Source organism: Urocampus carinirostris, chromosome 20 (genome assembly GCF_059441175.1).
Source record: "Urocampus carinirostris isolate Australia breed hairy pipefish chromosome 20, RoL_Ucar_1.0, whole genome shotgun sequence".
Classification (NCBI taxonomy): domain Eukaryota; kingdom Metazoa; phylum Chordata; class Actinopteri; order Syngnathiformes; family Syngnathidae; genus Urocampus; species Urocampus carinirostris.
The window spans coordinates 14,060,400-14,074,491 of NC_142368.1; the positions used below are offsets into that span (position 1 = coordinate 14,060,400).

Below are 14,092 nucleotides of genomic sequence, written 5' to 3' on the forward strand. Positions count from 1 at the left end.
GATCTGGCCCGCGGGCTTCCTGTTAGACACCTGTGATCTAGCTATAGCTATTAATCTAGCAATAGGTAGTCATTTTATTCCTATTTAGTTTCTTTAGTCTTTTATTAGCATATTTGGTATCGGAGTAATCCAAAAGTCATTGAAAGTAATCCAGATAAAGTAACCCTACCCAACCCTGATGTTCATGTATATATTTTGCCCAAAATACAGTAGGTACAACAGTCAATGTGCACCATCAGCAAATGATGATTTCCTTTTTTATTTTTCCTCCCCCCGTCTGCCATTTTTGTTCATTCGGACTGGAACAGCAATCTTTGGTTGCTCGCAGGCGGAATCAAAGAGCTGAGAAAAAATGAGGCTCGTCACGCGCTTCGACGGCCCCGCTCACATTTATATTCATAAGAAAAGAAAAAAAGGAAGAGGTTTGAAGTGCATCTCGGACTAAATGAGGGAATTTTGTTCGTGCCCGGCTTCCTTTTAGGCCGACGCCCACTCGAGCACGTATGCGGCATACGAGTGCTACTTTGCTAGCTTTGATAAACAAGACTCTAGCCGATGGGACGGAGGCCAGTGGACACAGCTGAGGAGGCAGCCGGGGGGAGGATTCTCGATGTGACGTTGGGGGTCTCATGGAAGGAGGGTAGAGGGGCCCGACGGCCCCGGCAGATGGACGAGCAAAGTTTGAGGTTGACTTAGCTTGTTTTTGCCCCACTCAATGTTCCCTCTAAGCTGCGCACTACCAAGAGCTTTTACGCGCACTAGAAAATCTAGCCAGCTCACAAAAATCAAGGCTCGAAATTGCTAATTATGAAGGAAAGTAAGTAAAAAAAAACAGTGCATGAAGGTAAAAATACAAGGGTTCCCCTGACGCTGTGTTCTAAATGCAGTATTTTGAAGTCAAGGTCAAAGTAGAAGGAAGTCGAGTCAAGTCAGTAGAGTTTTTCGAGAACCGGCTTCTTCGGCTCGGCTCACTAAAAGGAACCGGCTCTTTCGGGTCCTAAACGGCTCTTCAGGTTGTTTTTGCTTCTTTCATCCCAACATGACCAAATATTATGTAAAATTATGCACAAAATGACTTAAAGGAAGGGGGAATAGAACAAAAAAGAAAAAAATACCAAAATGAAAAAGTAGTGAAAAGCTGAGAATAAAAATAGACAAACGGAAGAGAAAAAAGAAGGAAAAATTCAGAAAAAAAGAAAAGAAAGAAACAAAGGGAAAAAAGTAAATAGAAAACAAAAAGAAAAAAAGAAGGTGGTTAAGGTTAAGGTCACGTTGAGGTTTTTGAGTTTTTCCTCGCCCTCATGTAGGTTTTAAATCAGGGGATGGTGTCATAATAGTCTTTAATAATAGTCTGTGGTTTGCAATAACTTGGGCAGCCCTTTGAGACTCTTTGTGATTAAGGGCTATACAAATAAACATGACTTGACTTAGGGTTCTGTGAACAGTGAATAACAGTAATAACACAATAATAGTTAAGAAAGACTCATTTATCCCACTTGAGTGTAATATTTGCCATTTCTGGGCATTGTGACTTCCATAGTAAATGCGGTCTTTAGATATATTGTAGGTCAGGGATCTCAAAGCAGACTTGTGAGTTTGCAGACTACAACTGACCTAAGAAAAAACGATTGCCATCCATACATACACGTTCAAACCTCAATAAGTGAATACATTTCTTCCTCATGCCATGAGGCTCTTTAACTCCACCCGGGGGAGCAAAAGCTCGCAATAAACCCCACCCCCACATTTGCATATTACCCCATTTTTATGACAGTGTGTATTTTACATTGCACTCTTTAAATACTCGATAGCAAAACGTTATATTTGGTATTTTTGTATTCTAGATCTTTTATTTTATTATTTTAAATTAAATTAGCGTAAACTTACCCTCGTCATGCAGATTGCAAAAAGAAAAGCACATGACGCAGCTTTCAAGCTAAAAGCAATCGAGCAATCCGATAAAGAAAGAAACGGAGCTATTGCACGTAAACTTTACTTTGCGAGCGTGTTGCTAGCGTGTTTTGGAATAAGGGAGCGTGGGACAACGTCTATATGAGAAAGTTTATTTCCGATACTGAGGAAGATGACTTTGATGGCGTCAGTTCTAAGGAGGAAGATAAGGATGGTTTACCGTGATTTTTACAAGTACGGTATATTTTTTTGACAGACCCGTTTAATGTGAGTGTGTTGCTAGTAGCGTGTTGCTACCTGTCACAGTCACGGTTTGGGATGAAAAGTTATATTATTATTATTTTTGAAAACTCTCGGTGTGCCGTCTTTCTTTGTAAATATGTGTAACCATGTATAATATGTATTTGCAACTGTATATTTTTGTAATGTATTTATTTTAGAGACTTATTCTGATATGTTTTCCACGGGCGAATCAAAAAAAAGTTGCGAAAACAACGTGGGCTGACGGGAAGTGGAGTAAAGGTGAGACGTGTTTTAGAAGGCAGCGGACAATAGTGGATATATATTTTTCCCACCCTTACCTTTGGAAATATACACTTTTTTTCCTTGGATTAGTTTCAACGGGACCCGGACTTTGCAGGTCTGCATCAAACCTTAAGTACCGGTATCATTTTCCGTTCGTTTTGCCGGCTGTGGTTTTTGGACTGTGTACTTCATATTCAGTTACAATCGCGGGAGTTAAAGTCGGGTTTGGGTTACTTTTGTGATTGTGTTACATGTTTTATATACAGGTGCGGCTTGAGTAAGTACAAAAGCGGTTATCCTCTTTAAATGAGGTGGGTGCGGCTTATAATTAGGTGCGCTCTATAGTCCGGAATTTACGGTATCTACATATTTTGGAAAATTTGCCTATACATTGCACTATGAAATTACAGTTGAAAGGATAAGGAAAAAAAAGACTTTTCATTTTTAATCCATTGGGCATATTGTGTCCCATTTTGAGCTCTTTGATGCATCAAAGAAGCTGGTGTTTTACCTCATAGTGGACTCACATACGCCGAACAGGTCCCGGGTTTGAGACCAGGTGGAGACATGTTTTGGCCTGGAGAGGGATGGGCGCCACCAGGCTGTACTTGCCCAAGACACACCATAAGAAACTCAGACCGGGAGCTTTTTCCATACCTTCTTTCTATCTCCTCGGCACTCCGGGATGCGCTTCCACAAATAGAAGCCAATAGGGTTGCAAACGGTAGGTTCCGGCCCCCGTCGTCATGGTAACCAAAGACAGACTGTGAATGCATGGTCCAAATGGAGTAGAGTCTTAGAGCAGTGTTCATTTGAGCTGTGAAAAGTGATGGGTCCCGGGGACTCGCATGCTCAAAAATCGATGGGTCCCAACAGAGATTTATGGCTCCCCAAAATTTTGTGTGCTACATGCCCTTACAAACATGTTTATTTATGTACCGTATTTTCCGCACTCTAGGGCGCACCGGGTTATAGGGCGCACCCCCAAAAAATAGTTTTTGGTCCTATATTTTCCAAACATAAGGCACACCGGATTATAAGGCGCTACAATGGGAACGTCGACAAAACAGTCAGATAGTTCAGTCCAACTTATTACATTCCCAAAGCTTGCAAAGACGCAAATACGTGTCGAGAACACGTGCGGATGCGGTGTCCGTACGATGTCACTCAAATGCATCGTTCCATCATTCGGAAGGTTAAAGTCTTAGGTTTCAAGAAATGCCAACCATACATTAGTTTCTATTTTCTTTTTTGCTCGCAACTTTACTGTGCATATGACAATAAACACTTGGAATTGAGTTGAATTTAAAAATAGACACTCCATTCCATCCATTATCTGCACCGCTTATCACAGAAACATCGAGTTCAGTCTGAAACAAGATACAGGGACAATATAAAACCCGGAGTAGCTCACCGAAGTCGTTGTGTTCATAATAATGTGCAGCCAATGTCCTCTTATATCCGTGAGTGTAGTAAATCCAGGAGAATAAAATATTTACAAATACAGTATAGTAAAAAATGCTTTCTATATGCCGTCAACCATGTGCTATACACATTCATCTTTTTTTTTGCCTTTTAAGCCAATGCCAGCCTGTAAATGATAAAAAGGATCCTCCACTTGACCTCCGAATAACTTTAGCCAATAGTGATCGATTCAACTGATGATTGACACATCTTTTTTGGCCAATTGCAGGCTTTGTTTTGCCGTTTAAGCCAATGCCAGCCTGTAAATGATAAAAAGGATCCGCCCCTTGACCTACGAATAACTTTAGCCAATAGTGATCGATTCCAATGATGATTGACACATTGGTTGGCCAATGAAACGCCGGTAAATAAATCCCAGCATACACCGCGGACTACTTCACAATCGGGGGAAAATCGAGTCGGCGGCTGCTTGGATTAGTTGCAAGACTTAGCGACTTAATATTGATCCATATATAAGGCGCACTGTATTATAAGGCGCATGGTCAGCTTTTGAAAAAAATAAAGGCTTTTAGGTGCGCCTTATAGTGCGGAAAATACGGTATTCATTTTCTTATTCAAATTATGATTTCATTTTCTGCATTAAATTATTGTCGGTAATATACTGTTTAAAGGGATCACCACAAACCTGTCTTTTTTCATTTTCTCCTTTTTTTCTTAACTTCTTTATACAACATCATCATTCGTAATATACTGCATCAAAGCAAGTGAGCCGTTGGAGAGCCGGCTCTCTCGAATGAATTGAGCCGAAAAAGCCGGTTCTCTAAAAAGAGACGGACTTTCACTACACAACTCTGGAGATCAGCGTGCAGACGAAAACTCGAACCGCGAGACCAAAACAACAATGGCGGATCTGCCTGACGAAAAGTTTGGAGTGCGGTAAATCTTTGTTAAAAAATGATAATGACAATTTCGGGGACGCACGTTGATTTGACACGATGCGTCCCCAGGGGGTTTAAGGGTTATTGTTCTATCTTCATTATTCATTATCCATTATCCGTTATCGGTCAGTTCATAACACGCTACAAAGCCTAGGAGCCGGGACACTTACTCTCAGCCAAAAGGCCAAGCTAAGGTCCTAGCCAAAAAACAGGACAGGTGGGAGTCAGGGTCGAAAAAGGCTTGCCTAGTGTTCATTAACGTGTAGTAGCGTTTTGCTACCCTTCACAGGCACGGTTTGGGATGAAAGTTATAATATTATTATTAAAGCTTTGAAAACTCTCTCGGTGTACCGTCTTTCTTTGTAAATATGTGTAACCATGTATAATATGTATTTGCAACTGTAACGTATTTATTTTAGACACTTATTCTGATATGTTTTGTAAGAGCAAATGAGAAAGAAGGGGTGGGAAAAACGTGGGCTGACGGGAAGTGGAGTAAAGGTGAGACGTGTTTGTGGACGCAGCCGACAATAGTGGATATATATTTTTCCCACCCTTACCTTTGGAAATATACACTTTTTTCCTTGGATTACTTTCAACGGGCACCTGGACTTAAATGTTAAGTACCGGTATCATGTTCCGTTCATTGGCTGTGTTTTTTGGACCGTATCGGGTAAGGGTTAATTTCGTGTTTGTATTGCGTTTTTTCAATGTGGGCGCAGGCAGCTAATATACAGGTGCGGCTTGTGTATGTACAAAATTAACATTGTTATTTAGTCGGTCGCACGATACAGAACTGTATTTAATTATATTTTATAGTGGAAGTACAATGTTGGCATCAAGATTCACTTGATATAATTGGAAATTATTTGAATGCAACACAAACTTTTTCTTCTTTTTTCCGTGTTTTTTTTCTACTTTTTTTTTTTTAATTCCTTTAAAAAAAATCTCATTGTGTTTATTTTTTCCGAGCTGTTACTTTTTTCTTTTTGTTCTCTATTTACTTTTTTCCTACATTTCTTTCTTTTCTTTTTTTCTGGCTTTTTTCTAAAATTTTTCCTTCTTTTTTTTCTCTCCCTTTTGTTTCTTTTTTTCTCAGCTTTTCACTACTTTTTTATTCTGGTATTTTTTTCTTTTTTGTTCTATTTCCGCCCCTTCCTTTAAGTCATTATGTGCACAATTTTACATGATATTTGGTCGTGTAGGGATTAAAGAAGCAAAAACAACCTGAAGAGCCGTTTGTGACCCGAAAGAGACGGTTCTTTTTAGTGAGCCGAGCCGAAGAAGCCGGTTCTCGAAAAACTCCACTGACTTTACTCAACTTCGTTCTACTTCGACATTGACTTCCAAATACTGCATTTAAAACGTCAGGGGAACCCTTGTATTTTTACCTTCATGCACTGTAATTTTGACTTAATTCGCTTCCTAATTAGCAATTTGGAGACCTGATTTTTGTGAGCTGGCTAGATTTTCTTGTGCGCGGAAAGGATCTGGGTAGTGCTTAATTGCGCGCTCACGCAGCTTAGAGGGACCATTAATACCAAACAAGCAATATGGCTTATTTTCGGGCGTATTTATTCACGTGCGACAATCACAATTACTACGTTCTTCGAAAACAACATTACGTACTTTTCGGACCTACAACGACTTTTGACTAAATCTAAAACTTCAATTTAATAGTACAGTATATGCAATATGTCTTTTTTTATATGAATTTATTTCTTACTGGTTTATTTCGTGCTTCAAACAAAAACCGCACTCCGAAGCGTCAAAGATCGTCGTACCTGGCCTCAAAATAATCCACCGAAGGCATTCAAATCGATTCCATGACCGCCGCCAGCCGTCACACATTCTGGCAGCGCCCGGTGCCGAAGACCTGCACATTTTCTTTTTCAGTTTCAGTATTTTCATGGCAGCTTTCCCGCTCGCTTATCTCGCACGCTGTCACTTTACCCGACTGCGCCACGCGACCGCTCTTTCTCTGTCACCGCAGACTTCATTCCTAGCTTCGTTTTTTTTCTCCTTCTACAGGTTAATGAACGGTGCCCCCCCGTCACCTCCTTCCTTTCGCTTCGGTGTCCTTTCTTCTTCTTGCACTTGATGAGGGCGTCCCGATATCTACAGCCACGAGTGGATGTCAGGAAAGAGACAAAGGGCTCCCTTCACTTTTAATATCATCCGACACCTCATTTGCTCCACCTTCTGCCACTGGGAAGTGGCGAGGGGGTGCTTTCAGGTACCCGATAATTGAATTGTTTCTTCAGAATGGCATTTTTTTCTAAAGGGGGAAAAAAAAAAGTTATTACATGACTTATCACATTGAGTGCCATAGACGGATATTAACGTAAAATCTGATATTATATACCCTAAATTCCGGACTATAGAGTGCACCAGATTATAAGCCGCACCCACCACATTTTAAGAGGAAAACCAATTTTGTACATACGCAAGCCGCACCTGTATATAAGCCGCATGCGCCCACATTTAAACATGTAACACAAACACAAAATTAACCCAAACCCGACTTCAAGTCCCGCGATTGAAACTTAATGTCCTTCATCAAAGTCCACAGTCCAAAAATCACAGCCGGCAAAATGAACGGAAAATGATACCGGTACTTAAGGTTTGATGCAGACCTGTTGAGTCCGGGTCCCGTTGAAAGTAATCTAAGGAAAAAAGTGTACATTTCCAAAGGTAAGGGTGGGAAAAATATATCAGATGAACAGATTTACTGACGCAACTGCTTTTTCTTTAACCAACGTTTTACCCCCTCTTCTTTCCTTGTCTGTCCCTCACCTTTAGCCGTCCCCACTTAAACTCGGCACCCTGCGTTTGTTCCGCCCCTCATTTTTCATTCACACGTGCAAAACATATCAGAATAAGTCTCCAAAATAAATACAAATAAATACATCACAAAAATATACAGTTGCAAATACATATTATACATGGGTTACACATATTTACAAAGAAAGACGGTACACCGAGAGAGTTTTCAAAGCTTTAATAAGAGGGTACTGTATGAGAGTGTGATTGTGCCGACTGTGTTGTATGGTGCAGAGACTTGGAGCCTGAACGCAGATTTAAGAAGGAAGTTGAATGTTTTTGAGATGAAGTGTTTGAGGACTATGTTAGGAGTGACAAGATTGGATAGATTGAGAAATGAAATCGTGAGAGAAAGAACTTGCGTAGTAGTGGAACTGAGCAAGCGTGTTGATAAGAGAGTACTCGGTTGGTTTGGACACATGGAGATGGATGGATGAGGAGCGAATGTTGAAGAGGATCTACAGAGCAGAAGTTAATGGAAGGAGACCAAGAGGAAGGCCGCCATTGACGTGGATTGATAGTGTTTTGAGTGCTCTGCAGGAAAGAGGTCTAAATATAATGGAAGCTAGAGCTGTTGTTGGTGAGAGGAATGAGTGGAGAGGTGTTGTTAAAGGATCGTGGGATGTTTGGATGTGTTCTAAGGGATGGGCTGGGCACCCGTATGATGCGGCAGGGGTAAACCAGTGAAAGCTGTCGGGCACTGCTGTTGAACAAGAGTGTGTTGTCACCCTGACCCGAGTAACATGGCCGCTTTCTTGTCTCCCATTTCATCTGGAGGGACGAAAGCATGCCGAGGTGCTTAACTTGTTTGGGTAGTTTGGGCATATGGGTTGGTCCAAAGATTTTTGTGTGCGGTTTTGCTACTTTTTCCCTTTTTTTTTTTTTTTTTTTTAATGTGATTGTCTTGCTGTGTGTCACCCCTCTCGAGGGATATGACCAAGGTAGATGGATAGATAGATAGATACTTTATTCATCCCCGCAGGGAAATTCACATTTCCAGCAGCATCCCTTCGCCGAGAACAATACAATAATAAAGCAAAAGGAATACAATATACAAATACCCAATGTGACGTGCTAATACCCACTGTAGCGTGTTGTATAGAGTATTTAAATAGTGCTACATAAAATACACACTGCAATAAAAGTACGGTAATATGCAATGTAGGGGGTGTGGTTTAATGTGGGCCTTTACTCAGCCGGGTGGAGTTAAAGAGCCTCATGGTATGAGGAAGAAAAGATCTCTTCGGTCTGTCCGTGGTACAAGACTGTGACAGCAGTCTGTCGCTGAAGCTGCTCTTCTGTCTGGATAGAATGCTGTGTAGTGGATGTGATGAATTGTCCATGATTGACCGCAGCTTTCGATTATCCCCTGCTCTCGAGCAAGGCATTTAACTTGAAAAAAGTGTCGTTTTCAAAACATCCAAATAGGTATATACCCGGCAACCCGCAGCTTTCTCATTGGATGTGACGTTTGTTCTCTATAAGTGCCACCTTAGCTGTTTGAATGGCTTTTGACACGGGCTAAGAGGTTTTTATCACTAATAACTCCATAGACCAGTTGATAAAAGCGTGTGCCCGTCTTTCTGCTTCTGTTATTTGCTTTTTTGCGGCGCTCCCCGCAGGCGAGGTCAGAGATCGGACGCGGTCAGAGAGACAGTTATTGGCGGAGAGTATTGTTGTGACTTTCGGGACGATATAATGTCCACTTCCAATATAAAGTGTCGAGGACGCTTGAACTGAAGATTTTGTTTTTATCAGTGATTCGAGTCAGTGTGTCGACAAGCAGGGAATAGTCAAATAATATTTAAATATTGCAAATATGTCAGAGGTCTTCATCCTTTTTGAATCTGATAGCTATTTTTTTGTGCCTAACTAGTTTGGAAATGACATAGTATTGCTATGTTATTACCAGGGTTGGGTAGGGTTACTTTAACTGGATTACTTTTGGATTACTCCAATACCAAATATGCTAATGTACATGTATATAAGCCGCATGCGCCCACATTTAAACATGTAACACAAACACAAAATTAACCCAAACACGACTTCGAGTCCCGCGATTGAAACTAAATGTCCTTCATCAAAGTACACAGTCCAAAAATCACAGCCGGCAAAATGAACGGAAAATGATACCGGTACTTAAGGTTTGATGCAGACCTGCAGAGTCCGGGTCCCGTTGAAAGTAATCCAAGGAAAAAAGTGTATATTGTCCAAAGGTGCTAATTAGTGCTAATGCTAATAAAAGACAAAATAAACTGAATATGAATAAAATTACAACATTTTGTGCGAATTGGGGAGTAACGGAATACATGGAACGGCAAAAATGATGTTGGCAAGCTAGTTGGATTGATTTTCATTTTGTTTCTGTCGCATTTTATGTTAATTTTGCTAGAGATCAGAGAGATCAAAGCCAGGAGAGAAAGCTTACCACGTGTTGTGAGTCATCATTTGATTCATATTTAGTTTCTTTTGTCTTTTATTAGCATATTTGATATTGGAGTCATCCAAAAGTAATTGAAAGTAATCCGGTTAAAGTAACCCTACCCAACCCTGGTTATTACCTTGTTGACATTTGTGAGACGTCAAAATGGGCTCAGTCAACCACGACACAACAGCATGCCAGTTAGGAATCACCTTTCCTAGAAAATCACAATGTCCCAGGCTATACATTCAGAACCAGTTTGCAGGCTTCTCAGGTGGTCTTCAGAGGTTGTGGTGGATTTTAGGAAGAAACCCATCACACATGAGCCTCTCACTCTTGGCAACAAGTAGAGGGTAAGATGTTTGGACCTAAACGTGGGAGTAAGTGACTGAGGACCTGTCCTGGACAGGGTTGGGTAGGGTTACTTTAACCGGATTACTTTCAATTACTTTTGGATTACTCCAATACCAAATATGCTCATAAAAGACAAAAGAAACTAAATATGAATACAATTTTGACCATCCGAGAAGCCTGCAAACTGGTTCGGAAGGTAAAGCCTTGGTCATTGTGATTTTCTAGGAAACGTGATTTCTAAACGGCATGCTGTTGTGTAGTAGTTGACTGAGCCCATTTTGACGTCTCAATAATGTCAACAAGGTAATAACCAGGGTTGGGTAGGGTAAGTTTAACTGGATTACTTTCAGTTACTTTTGGATTGCTCCAATACCAAATATGCTAATAAAAGACAAAAGAAACTAAATATGAATAAAATGATGACTCAAAACACGTGGTAAGCTTTCTCTCCTGGCTTTGATCTCTTTGATCTCCGGCAAAACATCAAATGCGACAGAAACAAAATGAAAATAAATCCAAACATAATTTTTGCCTTTCCATGTATTCCGTTACTCCCCAAACCTGCACAAAATTTTGTAATTGTATTCATATTTACTTTCTTTTGTCTTTTATCAGCATATTTGGTATTGGAGTCATCTAAAAGTAATTGAAAGTAATCCAGTTAAAGTAACCCTACCCAACCCTGTCTGAAAATCACTCGCCAGTGCTGGGTTATTGTGATATTCTACTGAAATGCCATTTTCAGTGGTTTACAATTTTACCCTACTTCCAATGATTAACCTGGTAATAACATACATAGTACAGGGTTTGTACGGGAGAGTGAAATCCTTAAAAATGCTAGAAATATAAAGTTGTGTTTTTGAGGATTCTAATAGATAGATAGATACTTTATTCATCCCCGCAGGGAAATTCACATTTCCAGCAGCATACCTGTGCTGAGAAACAATACAATAATAACAATAATGTTTGAATTTAAGGTGAAGTGCCCTTAAATCAGGGATGTCAAACTCATTTTAACTCGGGGGCCACACAATAGAACAAACATTCTGTCATGGGCCGGACTAGTAGATTAAAGACAAAGAAAAAGAGAGAAAGAAATAAGATTCAATAAAATGCGACAGAAACAAAATGAAAGTCAATCCAAACAGCTTGCCGACATCATTTTTGCCGTTCCATGTATTCCGTTACTCTCCAAACCGGCACAAAATGGAGTCATTTTATTCCTATTTAGTTTCTTTTGTCTTTTATTAGCATATTTGCTATTGGAGTCATCCAAAAGTCATTGTTCCGCCCCTCATTTTTCGTTCACCCGTGCAAAACATATCAGAACAAGTGTCTAAAATAAATACAAATCAATACATTACAAAAATAAATATTATACATGGGTCATTTCGGGAGTGTCAGGCCGACATCAAAATGCAAATGACTTTGCCGAGCCTTTCCAGATCTCCACCCCAAAAAAAGTTTGGCGGGACGCGTCAAGATCGTCCCGTTTCCGACGACAGATTCCAAACGAGCTCGGGCGATATCGACTCGGCCGGAAGGACAAAGCAATTTATTAAGTGAGAGATGAAACGTCTTTCCAGGTGATCATCCGGACGCTATTTTCCATATCGGAAAGCAATCGGGCCCGATTGATTTCCGGGCCGGGCTTGTCCGTTCCGCTTCATTTTTCAATTTGCATGCCGGCTATTTTCTTGGCCGAGTTCCGCCGTGACCCGGCTGCCAAATGGGCGCCGTGATGTATTGAAACCGAGCCCGGGAGTGACAACTTTGCGACAGGGGGGAGCGAAAAGGGTCGGACTTGTGGCAAAATGGGGGAGGCCGTTTCTGCAGTTACTGTCAGTGGCGCGATCGTCAAAGAAGCAACAAGAACAACTCCGTCTATTGCACAGGTGTCAAACAGGCGGCCCGCGGGCCAGATCAGGCCCGCTAAGGGATTGAATCCGGCCCGCGAGACAACACTCAAAGAAGCGCAAGAGAAAAACGAGCTGCAGGTTGAAATAGCCAGGTGCCTCTCACAAACACTGCACTTGTATTCCTCTCTTTCTCTCCCCTTTTCAGTCTCTCTTTTTCTCTATCTCTGTTCCTCTTTTTCTATTTCTCTCTGTATTTTTACCTTATTTTGCTCTCTTCCTTTGTCTCTTTCTTTCTCTCTTGCTCTCCCTCTTTCTACCCTTCTCTCTTTCTTTTTATTTGTCTTTGGATTTTTCTTTCTCTCCCTTTCTTCCCCCCTCTCTCACTATTCCTCTTTTTAACTCTTTTGTTTATCATATTCTCTCTCTCCCTTTCTTTGTCCCACCCTCTCTCTTTTTCTCTCCCTCTTTCAATCATATTTATTTCTCTCTAATCTACTAGTCCGGCCCCCCGAGAGAATGTTTGTTCTATCATGCGGCCCCCGAGTTAAAATGAGTTTGACACCCCTGGTCTATTGGCTCATTCGGTGGCTTGGATGTATTTTCACGTCTTTTTTTCTTCTTTTGAATCGCAAACAATCTAAAATTTTTGCATGAACAATGTATAAACCTTCTTTCAGTCCCGGATGTTTCCCATGACATAATGACCAGTGTTCCCTCTAAGCTCATTCTCAGCGCACAAGAAAATCTAGCCAGCGCACAAAAATCAGGGCTCAAAATGACTAATTAAGAAGCGACTTAAGTCAATGTTACAGTGCATGAAGGTAAAAATTCACGGGTCCCGCGGTATTTTAAAGTCGAGTCGAAGTACAACAATGTTGAGTAAAGTTAGTAGAGTTGGTCGAGAACCGGCTCCTTCGGCTCGGCTCACTAAGAAGAACCGGCTCTTCGGGTTGTTTTTGCTTCTTTCATTCCAACATGACCAAATATTATGTAAAATGATGCACAAAATGACTTAAAGAAAGGGGGGAATAGAACAAAAAAGAAAAAAATACCAAAATGAAAAAGTAGTGAAAAGCTGAGAAAAAAAAATAAACAAAAGGAAGAGAAAAAAGAAGGAAAATTTTAGAAAAAAAGCCAGAAAAAAAGCCAGAAAAAAAGAAAAGAAAGAAATGTAGGAAAAAAGTAAAGAGAGAACAAAAAGAAAAAAGTAACTGACTCCCAACACCCCAGTTGGGTTGAGCGAGGGGGCTGGGAACCCCATCCTCTGTATCAATTTCCCAAAAAGAGTCAGAAATGACTCTAGCCACCTCCCACTGGGGGATATGGCTGCGGTATATATATAATATTCTGATTAAAGGGGTAACCACAAACCTGTCTTTTTTATTTTCTCCTTTTATACTAACTTCTTTATACAAAATAATAATTCTTAATATAATGCATCAAAGCAAGTGAGCCGTTGGAGAGCCGGCTCTCTTGAATGAGTTGAGCCGAAAAAGACGGTTCTCTAAAAAGAGACGGACTTCCTTTCACTACATAACTACCACATGAAATCCGAGGCAGCAGACGTATGCGCACAGTAGCATCAAACCGCTCGCTTTGTTTGCAACGGAAAAAAAAACAATACCAAGATAGAGGCTACCGCAGCACACACAAGGAAGATAAGGTTATGATTGACACAATATTTACACAAGAAATGTGGGCACGTAGGATGTTACATACAGTTTGGGGATCGTAAAAGATTAACTGGAGAGCCTGAAGCCGCTGCACTCGCGCGTGCCGCCATGTTGGTACCCAACATTGACAAATTTGCGTTTTTCCGTACAGGTTTCCTTGTA

At 40.8% G+C, this 14,092-nt stretch overlaps 1 long non-coding RNA gene across 3 annotated transcripts in view; it reads left to right on the top strand.

Moving 5' to 3' along the window:
- Nucleotides 1-7,029, top strand: part of LOC148346307 (uncharacterized) — a 530,417-nt gene extending 523,388 nt beyond the window's left edge. For all 3 annotated transcript variants that reach the window (XR_015848223.1, XR_015848225.1, XR_015848224.1), the window contains one exon: nt 6,831-7,029. This is a non-coding gene — a long non-coding RNA (uncharacterized LOC148346307). The remainder of the gene's footprint in view (nt 1-6,830) is intronic.
- The last annotated feature ends 7,063 nt before the right edge of the window (nt 7,030-14,092 follow it).